The sequence below is a fragment of the Corvus hawaiiensis genome, chromosome 5 (assembly GCF_020740725.1).
Source record: "Corvus hawaiiensis isolate bCorHaw1 chromosome 5, bCorHaw1.pri.cur, whole genome shotgun sequence".
NCBI lineage: Eukaryota > Metazoa > Chordata > Aves > Passeriformes > Corvidae > Corvus > Corvus hawaiiensis.
The window spans coordinates 49,124,563-49,145,801 of record NC_063217.1 but is presented as its reverse complement, the minus strand read 5'-3'; the positions used below and the strand labels follow the sequence as shown (position 1 = coordinate 49,145,801).

The 21,239-nt window shown below is 41.2% G+C and overlaps 1 long non-coding RNA gene across 2 annotated transcripts in view; it reads right to left on the bottom strand.

Annotated features, from left to right (window-relative positions):
- The window catches only part of LOC125326185, a 151,266-nt gene that overhangs the window by 95,166 nt on the left and 34,861 nt on the right, over positions 1 to 21,239 (bottom strand). For both annotated transcript variants that reach the window (XR_007203709.1, XR_007203708.1), the window contains exon 4: positions 13,642 to 13,730. This is a non-coding gene — a long non-coding RNA (uncharacterized LOC125326185). The remainder of the gene's footprint in view (positions 1 to 13,641; positions 13,731 to 21,239) is intronic.

Here is a 21,239-nt window from a genome sequence, read left to right as displayed (position 1 = left end):
TGGCAGCAGAGAAATCATGAACTCAGAAATCTCATTGTTTTGCAGATCCTTAAGGCAGTTCTGGCTCTCTCTCACAGCCTTGGCTCAATATGCTGTTCTTCAGCTTGTTTTCATCCAGGTCTGTCTCTTCCACCACCTCGGCCAGGCCCCCTCAGGCCTCCCCAAGCCAGCAGTGCTGGGTATAGATCTAAGAGTTCTGAGGAACATCAGCATGGCTCCCAACCCAGCCTGCACTGGAGACCCAATCCACCCTACCCACATCTCCTCCCTGCCATGGCACTTCCAACCTCACCCACCTCCTATTTAGTCTTTGTTTTCCTGGGTCACCTCCTTGCCCCAGAGTTTCAGTTCCCTCATTCACTGGTAGCGGGTGCATGTGTGGCTGTCTGTGTGCTGCCATGCCTGAAGACTTCTTGAAGAACAGAGAAAGGACAAGAAACACAAGGACATACACTTCCATTGAAGCCATGAGCATATGAACTAAGCAGAGACCATGTTTCACTGTTACTTTGGCAGCCACAGGATTACACATACCAGGGTTTGCTCTTCCAACTGGTCTCCATGTACTTTTTTTTATTCATCTGGAAAATGCTCTCATGCTGTTGGCCACATAAGAGATGGCAAACAGCTAGACAAGTGGGTGGAGATTCAGTGTGGGATCCCAGGGATGCTGCAGAGGGCTTTGTGAGTTCAGAGTTGTGAATGCAATAAATGCTGTCACAAGTGGTCCACTGATGCATATCCCAAGTAGTCAAAAAACAATTTCCCTCCAGAGACTTGTGACTCATTTTGTATCCATAGCCATGCTAGGCAGAAGAGTATTCTTGGAAGGCTGTACCAGCCTTGATAGGAGTGACATTTTTTGGATGAACTTTTCAGGAGTCCCCAGCTTAGAGAAGGTACCAGTATTCGTCACCTTTTTTTACCCATTATTTCCCTTATTGCCTGTTTCTTTGTACCCTGGAGACTGTCTGATGCACACACTTCCATCTGATTTTTAAGCACTCTTGGTTTTGAGACATCTTTCTTCTGTTCCAATCAGTAGATACTTTACTTGAAACCCCTATCCGACTGCTAACATACCTTGAAAAAGAAATTGAGTATCTGCAATGTGGAAGGTTTTGGGTTACTTTCCTCTCAGTGATTATCAGGCCATTTCACATTTGCCCACAGTACCATTAAAATGCTTATAAATGCCCCTCCTCATCCCTGAATTGCTTTGCCTTGCCCAGTTTTAACTCATCATGGCTTTTAACTCTCATTTTTTCCGGCTAGCAGTAACTTAGAGAATGTTCTTGTGTAGCTGCCACCTCTGTTTTCCATTTCCAGAGTTCATTTGTTAACCTCAGACTTTTTGAGTAGTCCCTTGTGAAGTCAAATTCGTTTTTTACTTGTTCTCTGCATATTTTTTTTCAGAGGAATTTTAATTTGTTGCATCCTAAATTCAGATTTCTTAATGTAATTCTCCAGCTTGTTTGCACATCCCTGGATCTGCAGTACTTCTCATCATATCCAGGCCACTACGACCCTGATCTAACTAGGCAGTTAAGGATGTACTTAATTTAAAGAACGCGTATAATCCAATCCCTGTTCAATAGAACACATATACCAACGGCTGTTCCAATGGGACAAAAGCACATGCTGAAAGTTTCTGTAGATTTGTAAAACTTCTGTTCTTGAAATCTAAGCCTTCAGTACTACTGCAGCACCTTCTGGCTCCTAAACATTTTTTCTCAACTAAACAAAAGGAGATTTGCAATACTCTGTTGTTTTCATCTTTTCATTTTCATAGGATTTGACACCTTCCGGGTTTTATGTCACTGCAGGTCTTTACATCCTTTAGAGAAAAGCGACAGCATGTTTTACTATACTGATGACAAGTCACCATGCTCTTGAAAGGCAAGAGATCTCTTATTCAGGTGAGCAAAATGAAGCAGACTTTTTACACCTCCAAGTTCTGACCAGTAGGATTTGCATTTGTGGAAGAATCTGTAGAAATCAGCTGTGAAGTCTCAAGTTTACACATCTTTCTCCAGGGCTCAGACTGAGAGGCTGCACAAAGCCTGTATGGTCTCAGGCCAGGCTTCAGCTCAGCTCTCTGTTCAGGTTCCTTCTTTCCTTCTTGAAGAAAGTGACACCTGCCATGCATACAGAAGTGTGTTTCCATGAGATGAAGGGATGGGGAAAGGCTTCCCACTGCCATCTCCCTGGAGTAATATGTCCATGTTTTGCCACAAACCCTCCTGGAAGAGCAAAGTTATGATTCAGTAGTATAGTACTGTCCTGGTGATTATTTTGTTTGTTTGTTTTTACACCAAACTTCTAAAAATATTAATTTTTGCTCTAATAACCAAATACAAATTGAATATAAATGGAAAGGAAGTGGTATGACCAAGCAGCAAATCTTTTTACCAGTCAGCTTTGCATTTAAAATTAAACATAATTAAAGATAATGCTTAAAAACTTTGCACCTTGAGACAATCAAGCAACATTCCTGCAGTCAACCAGTTGCAGTACTTACAGCTTCACTCAGTGTCTCTGAAGAAAAAAGTTGCTTTGCTTCCTGGCTAAACTGTTGATTTGGGGTAGAACATGATTTCCAGGCAAAAGGCAGAACAGAGCACAGACCTGTTTGATTCCTGGCTTGGTGTCCTGTTGTTGGCTTACACAACATTTCAGTTTAAATTATTCTGAGTTGTCTTTTCTTTCTCTTTTTTCTTTCCTTGTCCTTTTTTTTTTTTTTTTTGTAGGTTTGCTTCATGTTTCAGTATTATCTGTTTAAAATGCTGTGCAGCTTGATACTATCACCAACACCCCAACAGCACTTTAGCACTTTATCACTTACTCCCTTTCAAGCAGAAAAGGAATTTTTCTTGGTGTTAATGGAAGTGCAGTCAAGGGCTGTGTGAGACCCCTCTGAGAAGAGGAGAACATACTATGCATTTAGTTTAAATCAGGTTTGGAGACTTTTTTAATACAAAAATAAAATGTTTTATTAACATAGGAAATGATTCAGAAGAATCTGCAGGCTACAAAGGAGGGTAATATCCCTCAGATGGTACAATTACCCAGACAACTGGAAAAACTTCCAATTATACAAATAAGGCATAGCACTGCAGAGCTGATAGCAATGTGGAAAGTTACAGAAAGGTATTCTGCAAATTCTTCTAGAGAATAAAGGGTGAGCATGTTGCAATCAGCAGCCAAACTTGGATAACACGATATTTAACGTATTAAAGATGTTTAACATCTCTTCATAACAAAATAGAGGAGTCATAAATCACAAAGTACTGGTTCCTTTGGGTATCACAATTCTACAAGTTTGAAGACAAAGAATATATCGAGTTTCCTTCTCATTATAATCTCCATGTAGTAACCTTGAGGTTGGAGAGAGAGGTGAGAGTTTGTGGAAATATGCCTTCAATGAGGGAGAGGCAATTATGCTTTGGATTGCTTGAATTTCTTAAGGGAAGAGTCTGCTGCCTGAATAACTGCAAGCATTTTGTCTCATAGGGATGAAATAACAGAAAAATTGGTATTATATTAAGTAATCTGAATAGTATTTTGTAACTGAGACTGACCTTTAAATTTATCCACTTTCCCTATCAAATGCTCTCTTCCAAAAACTAATTATTGAGTCATTCTTTTCCTGTCTCATATAAATACTCTTTCTTTCCATCTTCAGGGCTTTTTGTGTTTGCACGAACTATTCCTGTTTCTCCACACTAACAGAATTTAGCTACTAAAAAGACCCCAAACAAACACAGAAGGGGCACTTCAAAGGAGCCAGACATTGTGCGTCAGAGGAGAATTAGAGAATTCTAATAGCTGTCTGGGTATTTATTTGCAATCATTTACCTGATAATTTTAAAGTACTTTTGATCCATTAAAGCTTTACAACATCCCACAAAGTTGGTGGGTTTAACCTTCTTTCACAGACAGTAAAAATGATAAAGAAATAGCTTAGCCCCCGTGCTGTAGGTCATATGGATAGTAACAGAGAGGTGCTATAAACAAGGTGACAAGGCTACAATGTTCCAGCCATTAGCCAACATCATCCCCTTCTGGAATGAGCAGTCAGTAACGTGGCTGTCTGAGGGAAATGGGGAAATCACTGCAACTTGAAAATTATTACACAAGGCAGCCTTCCCTAAAAACTGGAGAGCCAAAGGTGAATTCCAAATCACATTGTGTATATTTCTACATTAAAATAAAACCCGTTAGGTGCTTAGATGGTGCTCTAAACAGTAGAGGGGGATACATGAAAGAAGAGCCTGCTTCTTGGCATCTGCATCTCCCAGGAGCTGTGGGGGTACAAAAAGCCCATGTGTGCAGCAGGATCAACAGGAGCACCAGGACACTGGGTGGGAAGGAAGGCTGCACTACATGAAGGCACGTGAGCAAGCTTTTGTGGGCAGCTGCACCTGGGGTCCACAGCCTGCAGTGCTGTTTGCTGGGCAAGGCTGCCACCAGTACCCACGCAGGGCAGCTCAGGGCTGGGAACACTGCTGTACCTGTGCTGTACCTGTGCTTTACCCAGAGCCACTCCATTATCTGCTCTAGTGCCACACGGGAGGGTTCCTGCCAATACAACTCACAGAATGGACCTGAGAGCATGGCATGAAGCTGTGTCAGGGGAGGTTGGGTATCACAGCCACAGGATGTTCGGGCACTAGAACGGGCTCCACAGGGGAGAGGTCACAGCTCCAAGGCTGACAGTGCTCATGAAGCCTTTGGACAATGCTCTCAGGCATCTTGGGGATGGTTCTGTGCAGGGCCAGGAGCTGGACTCGATGATCCTTATGGGTCCCTTCCAGATCAGGGGTTTCTATGATTCTATGACTGCTTCTGAAGTTTCAGCCCTGTGCAGAGAAGCATCTCCAAGCAGATTGCATCCAGCACTCGGGATGTATGGAGCTGAGATCATTACAGTGCCGTGACGACCACAGCAAACGTTGAAAGGAGTCCAGGCCATTATTGCATAAGATTTGAGCACTTTCCTGGCAGTGACTGCAAAGAATATGAAAATGTTGAAACTGAATTCATCCTCAGTTTCAACATCATCTCTCAGAAAGAGTCAAACAGCAATGGAATTTCAAGGGGGAAAAGCTCCTATAAAACTAATGGCTTTTCACTCTGTCAGCAGATGATTAATTCCTGGTGCTGGAGGTGCATCTGAGTGACTTAGAATGCAGTTCTGGAAATCACAAAGAAGCAAGAGAGGTTCTGACTGAGGCTTAATCATTCTATTCTCAGCCCTTGCTCTGTCCAAAGCTCTGCTGAATAGAAACCAGCAAGAATTTTTCCTTGAAAAAGGCAAAAGAAAACGTCAAGATAATCTCGGTTTGCAGCTTGGGATCTCACATTAAGAAGAAAGTAAAGCAAGACAGATTAAAAGTAGTATTATTTTTTCTCAAAGTCAGATGCCTGATGTTCAGCACCTAAATCCACTTTTTTTTTTTTTAATTTGTGTGTCTACTCCCAAAGCCAGTATAAACAGGCTGATTGGGCCCTCTGCAACATATGCCACACAGGCTGACAGATTAATTTGGAATTGTAAGCTAGTTAGAGTGACCCAAGTTAGAAAACTTTCTCTAAGTGATTCACCAGTGATTACAGAAAAAAGCAAGTCCTACATCGCCTCTCTCCCTATTTCTAAGTCTAAAGACAGGAGAATGCAAATCTGTACTTTTCCCAACAGCAATCTGCACCACTTCTGGAAATACATTCCCCAGCCCAACACTAACTTGTCGTAGTCACTGTAAAGTGGGTCTCAACAATCTACCTCTAAAAACCTCCTGTGCTAGAGCTGAGAATAAAGACATGAAAATATTTAATGCTTTTTTATCATTCTATTTAACTTTAAAAAGTACTAACTAGACAATATAAATCCAGCATATATGCATATAGATAAGATTATTTTATTTTTTAATGTTGAAATGTTTTTACCAGTGTTTAGTAAGCTACCCTCCAAACATGCAGAAATTTTAATTCTTAAAAAAAATCAGGTTTTTTAGCAAGCGGTAGAACAACCAAAACATTTTTGCCAATCAAAACATTCTCAAACACAGATTTCACTTTTCCCAAAATTTCATAAATATTTTTTAAAATTCCTTGTTATTCTTTTTCCCAAAAGGAAATTTTGGCTTAAGCAGTGCTGCCATTAGAGACAGAAAGTTCCTGATGTAGATATTCAACAGTGTTTATATGCATTAAACATTATCTTTCTGCACTGCCCTTCATACAGTCCCTACCTTTAACTTCTGCAGAAGAAAAAGCAATTAAAAAAACAAACAAACAAACAAATTGCCTGATCCACCTCTAGCTCTCAGAGTAATCTCAGCCTTAAGAGTCTTTACGTGGAACTCAGTTGACATGCTATGAGAAACAGTAGCTTGGGATCACTTAATTAAAGACTGTTTAATAAAGCAAGCAACTTTTACTCAGCATAGGAGGTTACACTAGGATGTCTCATCAAAGGAATGTGTACTGAGGTGTTAACTTCCTTCACCTTGCCCTTTGCCTTGCTATATTTTGTCCAGCTGCTCACACACCATCCAGAAGGTCCATCTGGTTTTGCCGGGATATTATTTCAAACTTTCTTTCAGCAGACAACAACTCCCAGCTGGTTTCCTCACCCTGTGCTTTAGCATGCTGTGACTTCTGGTGACAAAGTCATCAATGGCACAATTAAACAGGAACACTTTCCAGATGCTGCAGGAGGAATGCCATGGCTCTCTTCCTCCAGCTCAACCCTTGCCCTTTCAGGTGGTGGCTCTGTGGCCTCTTCTTTAAACTGTCCCCTACCACTTGAGAGTCTGCCTACAAATTCCCATCTCCCTCAGGTTATTTTAGGCTCCTGCACATCTCAGTGGCACTGAAGCCCTGCTAGATTGAATCTCTACACTTCACTTCCTTTGCAGAGGAATTACCTTGTAAAAGAGAAATATCATCTAACCTGGTACAATTCACCTTTGAAAAACTCCAGTTGCTTTTAATTTTTACATTCTTCACTTGCCTATCTTTGTTCTCTATTGTTTCAAATCTCTGCATACTACTGAAGTGACACTAACGAGCTGCCCAGATCATTTTTCCCTTCCTGCAACAGAGGGTGTTACAGGCATTATCCCCCAACCACAAAGTGCTGCCTTGGGTTCATAGGTTATTAAAAATCCTTTCTACCAGACCTGCAATTTCCTCTGCCATATCTTGGACTATTATGAGATGGACATTATCCAGCTACTCTTCAATTGCACACACACTCATTTGCACTTCCACAGTTACCCCTGGCTACCTTTGTTCCCACAGTCTGCCTTACAAAATATAGTCTCATTATCAAACAAAAGCAAAGTATCCTGTAGTCTGAGATAATACTTAGACTAGTTTTACCTTCATCCCCTCCTTATTTGACTGTTGAAAAGAGGGGATTTTTTTTAGACCTTGCTTCTAATTGGGTGAAATATGTTAAGTTTGGAAATGCTCTTGTCTCCAGTTACAGATCTCAGCAAAAGGTTCAGATAAGCCATCAATTGCCTGAGTTATGCGACAGAAAGGTCCTAATACTTAGAAATAATCAAATTTGAAGGTTCTTTGCCCTGGAATTGCACTGGCTGATATGCCAGTTGTCATCTAAAAACCTACTTGGTCCAAAAGAGAGAAGAAAAGTATTTCAACACAGATTTCAGCTTTCAATGTATTTGTCATTTTAAGTATCTAGGTTAGCAAACACTGCTCAGAAACTGTTTCAATTACTACCTTACCTAATTTGCTACAATATCCCAGAAGAGCTCCATCCAAGTAGAACAGCCCTGTCTGGGTCTGAAGTGCCTGGGCCAAACCCTTTGTTTCTGCAGAGCACCTGCTCATCTTCCAGGTCACCCAGAGCACACCCTACACTTCCTGCTCACCCATCATCCAGCAGACAGAACTAGTGCTCACAGTAAATATAGAAAAAATAGGGAGAATTTGTATTCATTAAATCCCCAAAACCCCTCTTCCAAGTCCTCTGGCTTCAGTGTATATACTGAAGATTTTCCCTTCTCTGTCTCAAGCTCCTTCCATCTTCACCACGCCAAAACCCCAGATCAAGCCTCATTTAAACCATATACAAGGAGCAATTTCAATCCACTTAATATGTGTAATCAAATCACTCACTGTTCAATATATTCCAGAGTTTGGGAGTGTTTATGAAGCTGCCACAAAATTTTCAGTGCACTGTGGAGCTCTGCTTTGAATTGCCAAAGAAACTGGAGGTTCTTGCCATAAAATTGAGGACCAGTGTGTCACAGAGCACACATTGCTTTGTCTAATTTGAACCTGGAAACAATTTCTATGTTTTTTTCAGAACTGGTGAGTAACCATTGTGCAACTAAATTCATGCTTCCATGTTAGTACTGAAACAGATTTTCACAGTGGGTTTGGCCTTCTAAGAACTTTCTACCCCACGATGCCATCTCCTCTCGTAATATCCACATATTAGATTTCATTAAAGAACAGCTGAAATGCAGAATGCTTTTTTTCCCTCACATCACACTTCCAAGAGAACCTTTACTTTTAGCTTCTACAGGGATTTTATGAAAGACTGAGGAAGCAAGACATCCCAATACATCAAAATGGTGTCTTTTTAGCCAGTGTCCATAATGTTTTGTATTTCAATTAAACAGCATGCTTGTGAACTCTATTCCCATGAGAGATGCCTCACCTGGCAGTGGCATGGTGGTGCTCCCAGGTGCTACATGCTGAAGTAGAGCTGGCAGCACATCTTTGCTTAGGGATGCCCTGGTACAAGGCATGCAGGAATGCTCCTGGGCTTCTGAGGGCTTTAACAACACAAGCTCATGAGAAATGCCCTCTGGGGCCAGACCAGTCATCCACCCAGTCCTGCCATCCATCTGTGACAATGGCTATATTGTCACTAAGTGTGTACAAATACAAATGCAGTAATATGTCTGGCAGAGCTTAATTAATCCCTGTTGTTGTAATCAAAGCAACAGAGCACTCATTTTGGATTGGTAATGTACACATTTGTATTGTGTTCTGTACAATCCTAATGACCAAACAAAATAAACTTGGTCAGTTTAACCCCTTAAGATATCCTCAAAGTGTCTTTCTGATTACAAACAATGAGCAGGCAGCACCTCTTCATGAGGAAAAAGGGAGAGAAACATTAAATGACCATACAAACCCCATGGGTTAAATTGGCTTATAAAAATGTATTCATCCTGGCTAGCCTATTTTATTGAGCAGAGCCAGAAAATGGCTCTAAGTGGTTATGGAGGGAGTCTTCCATGCTGTTATTCATCTTTGAAAGAGTGGAAAACCCACTAGAATAAACTGTATGGAAAGGAAGAAGGAGGTCCATACACACCTCTGAAAAACAGCTCTCTCTCAGCCCCAAATATATTAGTATCATTCCCCCAAGTTCAGCTACAATAGGAATGAAATTCAGTGCAAGTTGCAAGTACCACCTCTTGTTTGCCAAGAGATGATCCATGATGATTTGTTGCCAAGTTGCATTTAACCAGCATTTTTAAGAGACTCACAACCAGTTTCCTTAGAGGTGGGTGTTTGGCTGAAAATTTAATCCTTTTTCAAAAAGCGGGGATAGTGAGGAATACTTGACCAGACCTTCTTCCAGTTTTCCAGAAGAAAAGCCTGGACTGGCCTGTGGTCTCTCTCCTCTAGCCCCTGAACCCACCCATAGTGTCAGTAACCTGTGACTTGGAGGGTGGAGGGTACTGCCTTTCACACTGCTTTCTAGCATTGGTCTTGTCAGCAGAGAGGAAAAGAGAGATGGAAAGGGACAGAGCACTCAAGGAAGGCAGAATCCTTAGAAACAACCACTAATGAACTCAGACAGACAAGTTAGAAGTGAAATACTATAAAAGGATACTGTCAGATGTTCTCAGAAATGGCCTGCAGTGGAGAACTGGCCAGTCACACAGTGCTGGCTCTCCCCAGCCCCAGCTGTTAAACTGTTATGAAGCTAAAGTTGCATGAAATACTTTCCTAACTTCACTTTCCATGGATGTAATAATTATCCACACCACAAGGGTGTTTCACAACTGCAGAATGGGAAGAGGAGAGATACACAAGACATTCTGTATTAAAATGTGATCCATGCTATGGAAAACAAATGAGAATCCTGGATCTGCCCTAACTGTGAAGCAACTTCAAGTGATAATAAGACACCAATGATGAATTTGGGAAATCTGGAGTACATGTGGAACTCATCTGAAGCATACAGCCAAAAAAGAAATGCACTGATTTTAAAAGGGATGCAACAGGATATTTTGTCCATAACAACTAGCTGAGGACAGTCTAGCCTGCAATTATACCTTTGTAGACATAAGTTTGGTAAATATTTTTATGTATGTTAATATTTGTTGTTTACATAAGAGCTCATCAAGACAGCATTTTCCTCCCCAGTTTAGAGACACCAAAAGTCACAAGGCCCAGTACAGCAAGGGGCCTACCACTAATTCATGGTGTATTAGTCTTTTAGCTCAGAAGAAAACAAAATCAGTATTTGGTTTCAAAAGCATCACAATTATTTTTAATTGCTCATGGATTTCTAATATCAGCCTGTTCACAAAATAGCTAGAGCCAATCCTTACTGCAACCATGTTGTCAGTATGCCCATAGCAGGACCAAATAAGTTAATCTTTTGAAATCTTTTCCAGCATGACATTTTTGTAATTTGATTCCATGAAATAAGTGCTGTCTTTTTTTGAATCAAGCTCCAATGTGCCCAGACTGTCCCTCCTAGATTCTGTCTAATCTCTTGAAAGACCTCGGTGACAGCAATTCAGCTACTTCCCAACAAAGTTTGTTCCAAAATCTAAGCCTTCTGGATATATCTATAGAGTATCTCAGTTTTCCATCTACTGCGTGGTTTATATTTATGTTATTTCTTTGTAGTTCTTAGCAATTCTCATTACTGACATTTATGGACAACATTTTGCAATAGCCTATCTCGTTCTCATATGCTGATTTCTGCTTATTCACTGAATATGGAACTTAGGTCTCCAAGCTGGATTTCTTTTTTCTGTTTCCAGTGCTAGGAGCTCACAAGTCAGGTGTAGAGATGTTGAGCACTGAAGGACTGACGGATCTGGATGTAAGTATCCCTAGCCAATGAGGTTCATCTACATAACAGAAGAGAATGCAGCTTGAAAGGAAAATAAGAATAATTCTATGAGAAGCCATGCTCAGAGAAGCTTTTAGTGGCTAAAATAGCACATCACTTGGCAGTTAGCTTTTAGAGAACAAAAACTAGATGCACCCTCCTCATCATCAACAGTACAACTTAATGTCAGGCTGCTTGCTGCCATTCATTTTTCTAACAGGTTTTGATCTTACATAGCTCAGGAACATTTGCCCACTTGGCAGAGACTTCACTTCCACTGTACAGCAAAATCTTGAAGTAGGTGAATATTGCCATATAACATTGATAATGACAAAAGTCAAAGCATTTTTTATTCCTTATTTTTTTGCTCCACCTCAAAGCATCACTCCTTTTTTTCCATAGCCTAATACTGAAAAATAAAAAACAGTTAAGGTGTACTTTTATGTCAAACACTGGTAATTTATCAGTAAGGGGGGAGAGACAGAGATTTATCAAGGAGACAGTGACTCCAAAGTACTGTGACATTAAAAAGGAGCATTCTAAATTTTCAAGGACTTTTTGGATTAGTCCATGGAGAAATCAGGAAGTAGGACACACATGTTACACTGCAACCTTTCACAACACAACAGCCTAAAGGCAATGAGAAGATTTTCATACTGCTGAGGGTAAGTGGTTTGTGAATCCTACAGTAAAATATTCAGTGTCAGGAAAATTACCTCGATCTTTGCCCTCTGCATGATTCATATTCTTTCAAGTTAACACTGAAAACAAAACATATGAAAATGCAAGTATGATGAGTGTCTAGCTATAAACACAGGACTGTCTGGTCAAAAACAGATGTAATTTTTACTCCATTTACATTTGTCTTCCTGCATGCAATGTTACCACTGAGAATTAAATCCCCATCATGCTTCTGGATAGGTTTTCAGGCTAAATTCAGTTTATTGAGTATTCAAATGAATATGCAATGAACATGGCACTCACCCTAAAACTCTCATGAAAAACTATCTTTTAATCTTCACAGAATCACAGAATCAACTAGGTTGGAAAAGACCTTTGAGATTATCGAGGACAACCTATGACCTAACACCACCTTGTCTTAATTATTTAACTTTCAGGACTGAAAATTTAACCAGAAGAAAGATTTCTATTGATTTCACAAGCTAGGATGCTTTTTTTTAACATAATATCTTTAAAGACTTCCTGTGCCTGTAGCACAACCATGTAGGCAAAAATTTCCCAGTCAAGAGATATTTGCTAAGCACAGATACTGTAAATACCTGGTTGCACATTTATAAAGAACAGCACAGAAGACAAGCGTGTGTTGCTTCAACACCCTAAGAAAGTCACTTTTTTGGAAACATCAACACTTCCTTCCAAAAAAAGAACAGTCCAAACCAAATTATAACTCCAGTCCATATGCTGATAAAGTTCCAGAACAAGCTGGTTTGTGTTGATGAGAAAAGGCCAAGGAAAGGCAAACAATAAGTCTGGCCCTCTCCACACTAAGTCCCTTTTATACTAGTTTGGCATTGTAAAAAAAAGCCTTTTCTGATGTGCAATTTATATTTTCAACCCTACAAAGACTTTTACCTTGCCAAAAGAGTACAAAGAAGGCCTGGCAAATGAAAACCAGCCCAGCACTGGTATATGAAGTATTAGTGTCTCCTCTCTTCCCAATCAATTGGGTAAGTTTACAATAATGTGTATTTTCACAACAAGAAGCCCACATACACCCTTATCTTTACAGAATTGTTTATGTTTCAATTATTTTGCCATATATCAGGGTGGGACTCAACATGCCACATGCAAACCAACTTTTCACCTTCAGTTACTGCAAAGGTGTGTTACAATACAGGCCCAGGCTTGGTATTACTCCTGAATCTCTGTGATCCATACATTAGAACTGCAATCCTAGTCTTGAGTGTCATCACTCTAAAATACTTCACAGCATAAAGTCCCTGCAGCTACCAAAAACAGTCTGCATGTACCGAAGTCCCCACCTACAGCGTGTGAAGATGCTCAGTTTTGTTTAAATTTCGCAAGCATTTTCTCAGTCTTCCCAGGTCTGCAAGATCTGTAAACTCCTTAGTTCGGAAAATACAGAGTGCCTTGGGTCAGGTCATCTACCCAGCAAAATGCACTGTCCTCCTCAGTGGCAGGAGGGTCACTGCACATAGACCTGGACTGCTCCATCCACATCGGGGCTGCTCACAGCGCTGCCTTCTGCTCCACAGGCACAGCCACAGTGAGGTGGACAGGCTTTGCACATGTCTGGTAAGTCAACATTACGATGGGAAAAATTCACCCAATGCCAAGTGCTCCAGCATAACCACATAACACTTCATTTGTGTGCTAAAAACTCAACAGGGATTTAAATGAATTAGATCCTTGTGCACAAGAGAAAGTTAACCCTTGCTGAATAAACCTTCTTTATTAGTGTAGCAGAATTAGAAAGAACATACTACTTTAAAAATAGCTTAATTCGGATGCAGATTAAATGACTGACGTACCGTGTCTTCAAATATTCCTGTTTCATAATTGTTTCTTCTTTTTTGTTGTTGTTTTATGAGTGCAATGTTCCACCAGGGTCTTCTTTTCCCTACGTCCAACAAAACCAAAGATATCTTCTAAAAACAGATGAAATAAATCAGAACACTCAAAGTCAAGGCTCTCTCTCTGGTTTGACTTAAAACAGAAAAAACATATTACAAAGTACAACAAAAGTTTGCCAAGTCTCTTCAGTGACCCAGAAACATTATGATGTACTGAATTTTGCAAGTTACTAAATCTGCCCACATATACAGCACCAAAACAAAATGTTGGGACTCTGTCACCAACAGGATTTTCTGTTCAAAATTAGATGCAGTAGCATAGTGACTCCCAAGGAAATCCCTTGCTGGCTAACTGGATGAAACCAAAAGGCACAGAATTTTCTGAAGGTATCAGCAGATGCACCTTCAGTGGAATATTTCTATCAGCCGTGCTGCAGAGTCATCCATTGTAACCACTCAAAGGCCCTCAAAAAGCCTCAGTTGAGACTGGAGGGCTAAAGCCAAATCTTCATCCCAGTGTCTGTGTCTGCCTCCTCTTGCCTGTGCACTCCTGTTGGTGTGTGAAAATACGGCACTGTTCCCAGCTCCCTTAGGGAGCAGCACAGGACAAAGACAAAACTTTGCATTCAGAAGTATCGTTCCTTTTTGCATTTGCACCAGGACCTGACCCAAAACCTTCTCAAGCTGGCTGTTGTCTGTCCATTTGCTCCCCTGGGCTTTTGACCAGCACAGGTTGCAGTGTGGTATAAAGCTGGGCACAACTATTTTCACACACAAATGCAATGGCAAGAGGGCACCAGGGCTGTGCCTATCAAAGCCATGGGGTCCTAAATATAAGAAGTGACTGAATTAGTGTACAGAAGGACAAGGCTGGAAAATTAAATTATGTGTGCTACAGAAAATCTGTCTTTGTTTTTCAAGCTGGTATTGCTTTCATACTCAAGTGTTTTGTGTTTCCCTCACCAGTAAGCACCACCACTTGGGAATGGCTGTGTCCTTGGGTGGACACATGATTCATGGTGTTGTTGCTGCAATTTCTATGTGTCTTCCTGGAAAATTTCTGTCTTAATGGTACTTTTTTTCTTAAAGAAGTGTAGTTTTAAGTCAAACCGGGTTTTCAAATATCTCACCAAGTCAAGTCCAAGTGGGTGAAAGGCAGTATTATTTTCTCACTACGAATTTTCCAATCACACCTATTTTTATGTTACCAAGGGAAACCTCCATGATTTACTAACTACAAGCCCCTTAACAAACATGAATTCAAACAAGCACTTGTAGAGAACAAAAACAAATGCTTCACTCTGAAAGGTATGTTTTCCTTTTAAACACTTCTTTCGTTAGAATAGAAACATAAATTCAACTGATTTTCACTCTTTTTTTTTTTTTAACAAAATGTTACTCCCCCCACCTCCCATCCCAGATGTCTAGATGTTGACTCAGTGCAAAGAACTTGGGAGGCTAAGCAAACACAAGCCTAGTTTGACAATCCATTATAACTTGGCTAATGCTCCTCTGTCACCAATAATCAAGGCTCTGCTAACACTTTCATTTTTTTCCTTTTTTTTTTTTTGCTGAGTACACTGCACTCTGCTCAGCTGAATCACCAGGATTTCTTCTCTGTCAAGAGAGCCCTTTATTTTAAAGCTTCTTAAGGGAAAAATATTTCTTTCTTCAGTGAAGCCCTTGAAGTGGTTTGCTTCTTGCAGGTGAACTAGCAGAGATGCTGGTCTGCAGAATAGTTTCAGGCATATCTTTCTGCTCCCCCCCTTTTCCAATGCAGCACTGTGCAGGGCAACAGTACCCAGATGCAGCACTTAACCCTGTATTGCCCTGCCCCAGCACTATTTGATAGAAAATCCAAACCTGAGGCTTGACTTAACAGAAGTCCTGAGTCTGCCCCTTACAAAGTTCCTCAACCCTATTAGAAAACCTCCAAACAAAATAATCCCACTAATTTGGACTTCTTTATCAACTTCTTTGTGGGGACCAGAAATACCACTTTTAAAGGGGTATTGGGGCACAGTGCTAGCTTTTCGGCATAGTTTCTCCAAACACCCAAATTCAGGCTCTCCCAGGGGAAGTCTGAATGCACTGTGGCACAGTGAAACAACAGTCCATCCATGGGCACACAAGCCTGTGTGGATCCCAATCCCAGTGCAGAAAATATAACTGCACCTTGGCCTGTTGGTACAGGTGTCTGCAAAGAGGCTTTGGCATGGCCCCAGGCTCTGCTCCTGCCCTGCCCCCGGGGAGGAAGGAGCAGTGGCTGTATGAAGAGCACCAGCACCTGTCTCGGCAAAGAAGCCTGAGGCCTGGCACACAAAGCACAAGCAATGCAGGAGGGATGTGTGTCCTGCTTCTGCCAGGCAATACATCTCTCCTGGCCAATCTCCAAAGTGTGTCAGACTTGTGCATCTCTCAGTGAGCTGAACCACACGCTGGGCTGAGGTAAGCAAAGCTTGGCAAGTTTGCATTTCCCTGCAGAGCATCACTGCTGCAGGCAGGGGCACCTCTGGGCTGGAAAAAACATAACAAATGGGGATCTCCAAATTCTCCCAGTTGGGGTCTCTTGGATGAAGCAAAGCAGGACCAAAAAAATAAACTCATTTTACCCAGTCTCTGCAGGAATACAAACAGTTATGAGGATTTTGCCATCTGAAGTTTAATGTAGAAACAAGGCAAATATATTGAAAAGATCCTAAGGTAGTAAAACTTTATTTAAAAGAACAGTGACTTAGGAGCACTGAAAATTACTCCTGCCAAAGCCCACAGACCTGGGGTCCTAAATCACTTTGGTGCTCTCAAAGACTGGAAATTTCAGCATTTAAAAGTGATGTCTAAGGCTTTCATCCAGACAGCAAGCTTTAAAACTGTCATATTTACAAAAGCTTTGAAATCTCACTCCTGCCCCCCCCCCCCCCCCCCCCGGGAAAGAGAACCCCCCCACATGAAATCAGGTTAAGGCAGAAATGTCTCTAAAGCAAAACTTTAACTTCACTTCAGTGAAGCCTTTTCTCATGCCTTTCCTCACCGCCACCAAAAGAAGGCACACCCCTGTAGGGGACCCTCTGCAACATGAGGCTGTTTTGAGCAGGGGGTGATAGCACTGGAGTGGAGTCCATGGGATAGATGGTCACCTCCTGGAGAGCAGTGCCACTGGCAGGCACGTGGCAGGCAGAAGGCTGGGGACCACACTCTATGGGACTGTTGGCAGGACAGGATGATGCACTGTGGCCCCACGTGCTGCAGCATGCTCCTACCTGCTGGGATGAGCGTGGGGCAGCCAGCTCATCTCCCATCACAAATTAACAGAGAAAAGACCTACCTGCCAAGGCAAGGCTAGCATGCCTGCCCCACTTCTAATGCTGCAGAGGTCAGCTTTCGATGGCGGGAGCATCCTAAAGCATTTGCAGAGCCAAACAGTCAGTGAGCCAGAAGATGTGGAGAGAGCCAGCGGAGAGCACAGCGTCCAAATCAGCAAATCCCTTAAGCAGGTGTTTAAGAGCTTTACTAAATCAGGACCACGGGCCGTCTTCACAAATGGCCCTCACCGATCCTGGGATACATGCTAGTATTCCATGAAGGGACAAGGAGGCAGCTCAAACCCCTGCAAAAGCATACCATGGCAAGCAAAGAGAGCATGGGGACATGGGTAGAGTCTGCAGCCCTCTGTAGCAGAGACGATCTGCATCCAGAGGGATGCTCCTTGGAGCAGTTCACTTCTCTGGGCAGTCACATGGAGTTATTACCATACAACATCTTCCCTCTCTTTTTTCTTTTGCCATTTTTTTTCTCTAATGTTGTTTATTTCAAGTTCTCATCTCCAGTTGAAAGCCTTATCCTACATATGTTCTGCAGATTATTGGACACACCTCCCCCTCTAAGTGTTTCGACAACAATCGCTAGTTTTCTGTGCAGCAAGAAGGATTACAGCCCTGTGGCATCTTTCTGCATTCTTTAAAATCTTCTCTCCTCTCTGGGGAAGAATCTGTTTCTGATGTTAATATGGTACTACGTGTTTTTAAAGTGTTCTGACCCTGCCTGCTGTCACCACAACATGGTGGTAAATTAAGAGTTTAATTTGCACATGCAGATTAAGAAACACAGGGGACAGGGCATGGAAGGACAAGAACAACTCTAATATCTCTGCCTTGCTCATGTGCATTTCTGGTGACTGTAAACTGCTTCATCCTAGTGTTGATGAAGAAGAAGTAAGAAACTTGAAGATTTAATACATTCAATATTATTTTTACTCAGATATTATGGAAGGTGAGAATTTAAGAAAAACTCCCTGGCAACAAAGTTAACACAAATCCTTCTCACTTGCCTTAAGCTTTTCTTCTTTCTTAGTACTGCAAGAAGGCAGTAACGTGCTGCATTTGAAGTACGCCCTTAACCCCTCAACTGAGCTGAAGAGAGTTGGATAAACAATTATTCCAGCACCAGAATTACTCATCCCAGCAAGACGGATGGAAAACAGAGATGCAGGCTCTCCAGTGAAGGCACAAACACTCCAAAGGCACCCACCCAGAAGGAGACAATCTCATCCCTGCTGAAGGCATGATGGTCTTCAGCCCAACCAGCCACGGGGGAGCCGTTCAGGATGCAGGACATCCAGCCAGGTCCCACTCACCCTTGCCATATGGATAGCTGGCCTTACTGACCCTTGCAAAGTCACTGAGTCACTGTGGGGACGCTGCACCTCTCAGGCACCCCGTTTCTCAGACCCTTAGAGGGAAGAGACGAGGTCAGAAAATGTTATAAGGAAAAAGGTTGGAGCAGAGACCACTCAGATTTTGGCAAGACTGTTTAAATTGATTGAAGTGATAAAAATGGAATGCCCATATTTTGACTGTAACATATAGAAATTGTGCTAGGCATCAGGAACTTTTCAAAGAGTGCTAATTTATAGATGCTTTTCTAAGGAGGACAAGTATACTACTTTTCCTTTAAAGTGCAGCTGCAACAGCAAACCACACATACTGTAGATTTTATAACTTTGCTAATTTTCCCTAAGCCTTGGGAGATATTGGTGGTAAGTATAAACGTATTTTGTTTCAACCTAAGAAGAAAAAGAAAACTGAAAACAAAAGTACTTGTTTTCAGAGTACAGTTAACAGACAAACTGAAGAGATATCGACTCTGTTCCCCACAGACCAGCCAGTGATGCCAGGGAGACTGGTATGTACCACTTACTCTCAATTCAACTAAAGAAATTGGGGGGTTATTTTTATTGCTGTTGACGTTAGTGAGAAAACTGGGCACCCTAAGCATGCAGGAACAGAACGACAACCTAAAGGAAATGCTGTACGAATCAGTAACCCAACTGGCTGTGTGCAGAAAAATTGGAGCTGTGAGAAGAGAGACCCTGGGAGCATTGCACTGCATGAGGTACGTGTATGACGAGGAATCAGCTACGGAAGTAAGGAGGAGCGTTTAAGCGCTGAGACTGAAAGCCACATCCTCTGTTAACATCACCATCCAAAGCGCTGACCAGCCATTCAATTTTATGCCAGCTCTTAAAGCTTTGATTGTTGCTTTTGTCTCATAGCAGAAGCAAACCTTGTTTTTCGTGGCATCATCAGTATAGCTCAGTAATGGGGTACCAGCCTACACTGAGTTCACCTTTCCATTTCAACAGTTATAGGGGAAAGCTTTTGATCTGAGTCAGAAAGAAGAGAGCTTAGACTGCAGGTTCGCCTGGCTTCCTATGCTGAAGGGGTGGAATTAACTTTCTCTATGACTAAAACATTTTCTGGGGACATAAAACTAAGATCTTCTGTCCAAACTCTAACCACAGTCCAAATGTGTAAATAAAACATTTCAGTCATGCCTTAATATGAGGGGGGCAGGCTGCACAGAAAGCTTATTTGCCTAAAACAGCCCAAAAATGGAACTGAAGAACTTTCTCTCTTCCCCATTCCATCGACTTTTGTCCTTGCTTTTAGATCTATGGGAAAAATTCACTGTCAAACCCTCAGAGACGTCCACAATGCTTCTCACGTTCCAAAATCACTGGGACAGCTCACATAATAAAATATTTGCTGGAAAGGGACCAAGGCATATTAAGTAGAGAGAGGCAGCCTTAACTCTCACTTTCCACAATTTCATGAGCCTGAGTCAGAACTGTAATTTTTTTTGAACTATATATGTACGTAACTTACGACATTTCTTCACCCTACCAACACCTTTTTATTTACTCCCATATGTTATCTCATATTATCTCATTAGTTAGGTTATTTTAGCTGCAGTTAGCATGAAGGTGATACTGCAAATTTGCTACCTAGTCATAAAACTGTGTATCCTTTTATTGTCATTGGGGTTTTCCAAAATATGCACTAATTCTACCATCTCAAGATATATTACACCAGCTGAAGAGTACATTATTAAGCATTTCATTACTGTAATAAAAATGAAAATGTATGAACAGAAAAATCACAGATTTTTTTGTATTCCGTTCTCATTATTCTAATTCTCATTTGCTTCTGATTCTATATATATCCTGATTAACGAATGCCACATGAGAGGCTTAAAACTAAATGGTCTGGAAATGGGAATAGAAGTTAAATAAGTTTATAATGGCACCCAGAGATCAGCCAAAATAAGTTTAAAACTGTTTCCCACCAAGCTATTAAAGTACAAGGCTAGCTACACTCACCAGCACAAAAGCAGTGATATCATCAGTTCACTAATATATCTTCCATTTTAAGACCACCATCAGTAAAGCAGAAGACTCAGCCTGTCGGGTTCATTCCATAAATAGTTATTAGCCACAGCACCGAGCAGAGTGATGAGAGAGTGTAAATGTCCAGCAATGAGTTTGTGTTGCAACGAAGGAGCAGCAACAGAAATTAAACCTGCTTTGTCCTTAAACTGAGAGATCATCCTCTGGCTCACAGGGAAAACCCAACCAAGTCTCTGTAGAGTTCTTGAGATTCTCCTGCTTTCCCTTTTGCCTTACTGGTCTGAGGCCAAGACTTTTCAGGTGACTTTGGCATAAAAATTCAGCATACTACATTTATATACTCATTTACTAAACTCACAGAAAAACAGTTTATCCCTTAAACCTTTACATATGAAAACTTTATAATTCAGAGTTAGTCAGCACTGCTCACGACTCGTGGTGGCTACTTCCTTTCTTAGACATCAAACATGAAAGGCTTCCTGAATTATATATTTCCTCCTCCTGAAACTAATTGCTGCTGTAGTACATGTGAAATAAGTTTCCTAACCTACAGCATTCATGTTATGTTCAAAAAAGACAAGTTGATGAAATGTCATTGGGTGAGATGGCAAGTAATGAATTTTCTCATTTGTTCCAGAGAGAACAAGAATCTCTGGGTGTCTCTGCTGAATTTTCAATCATGATTAACTTATTTAATTAAACAGGTGAAATAACACGCAAAAGTGAACCACATCAGTTCTTTTGATTCATTATAGGATGTACAAAAAAATCACATTTTGCCACAGATCTGTGAAAAATGACAGTGAGACTAAGTTGTAGTGACTGAACTCACCAAAGATCAAAGTAAAAACAAGAAGCAAGTATTTTGCAG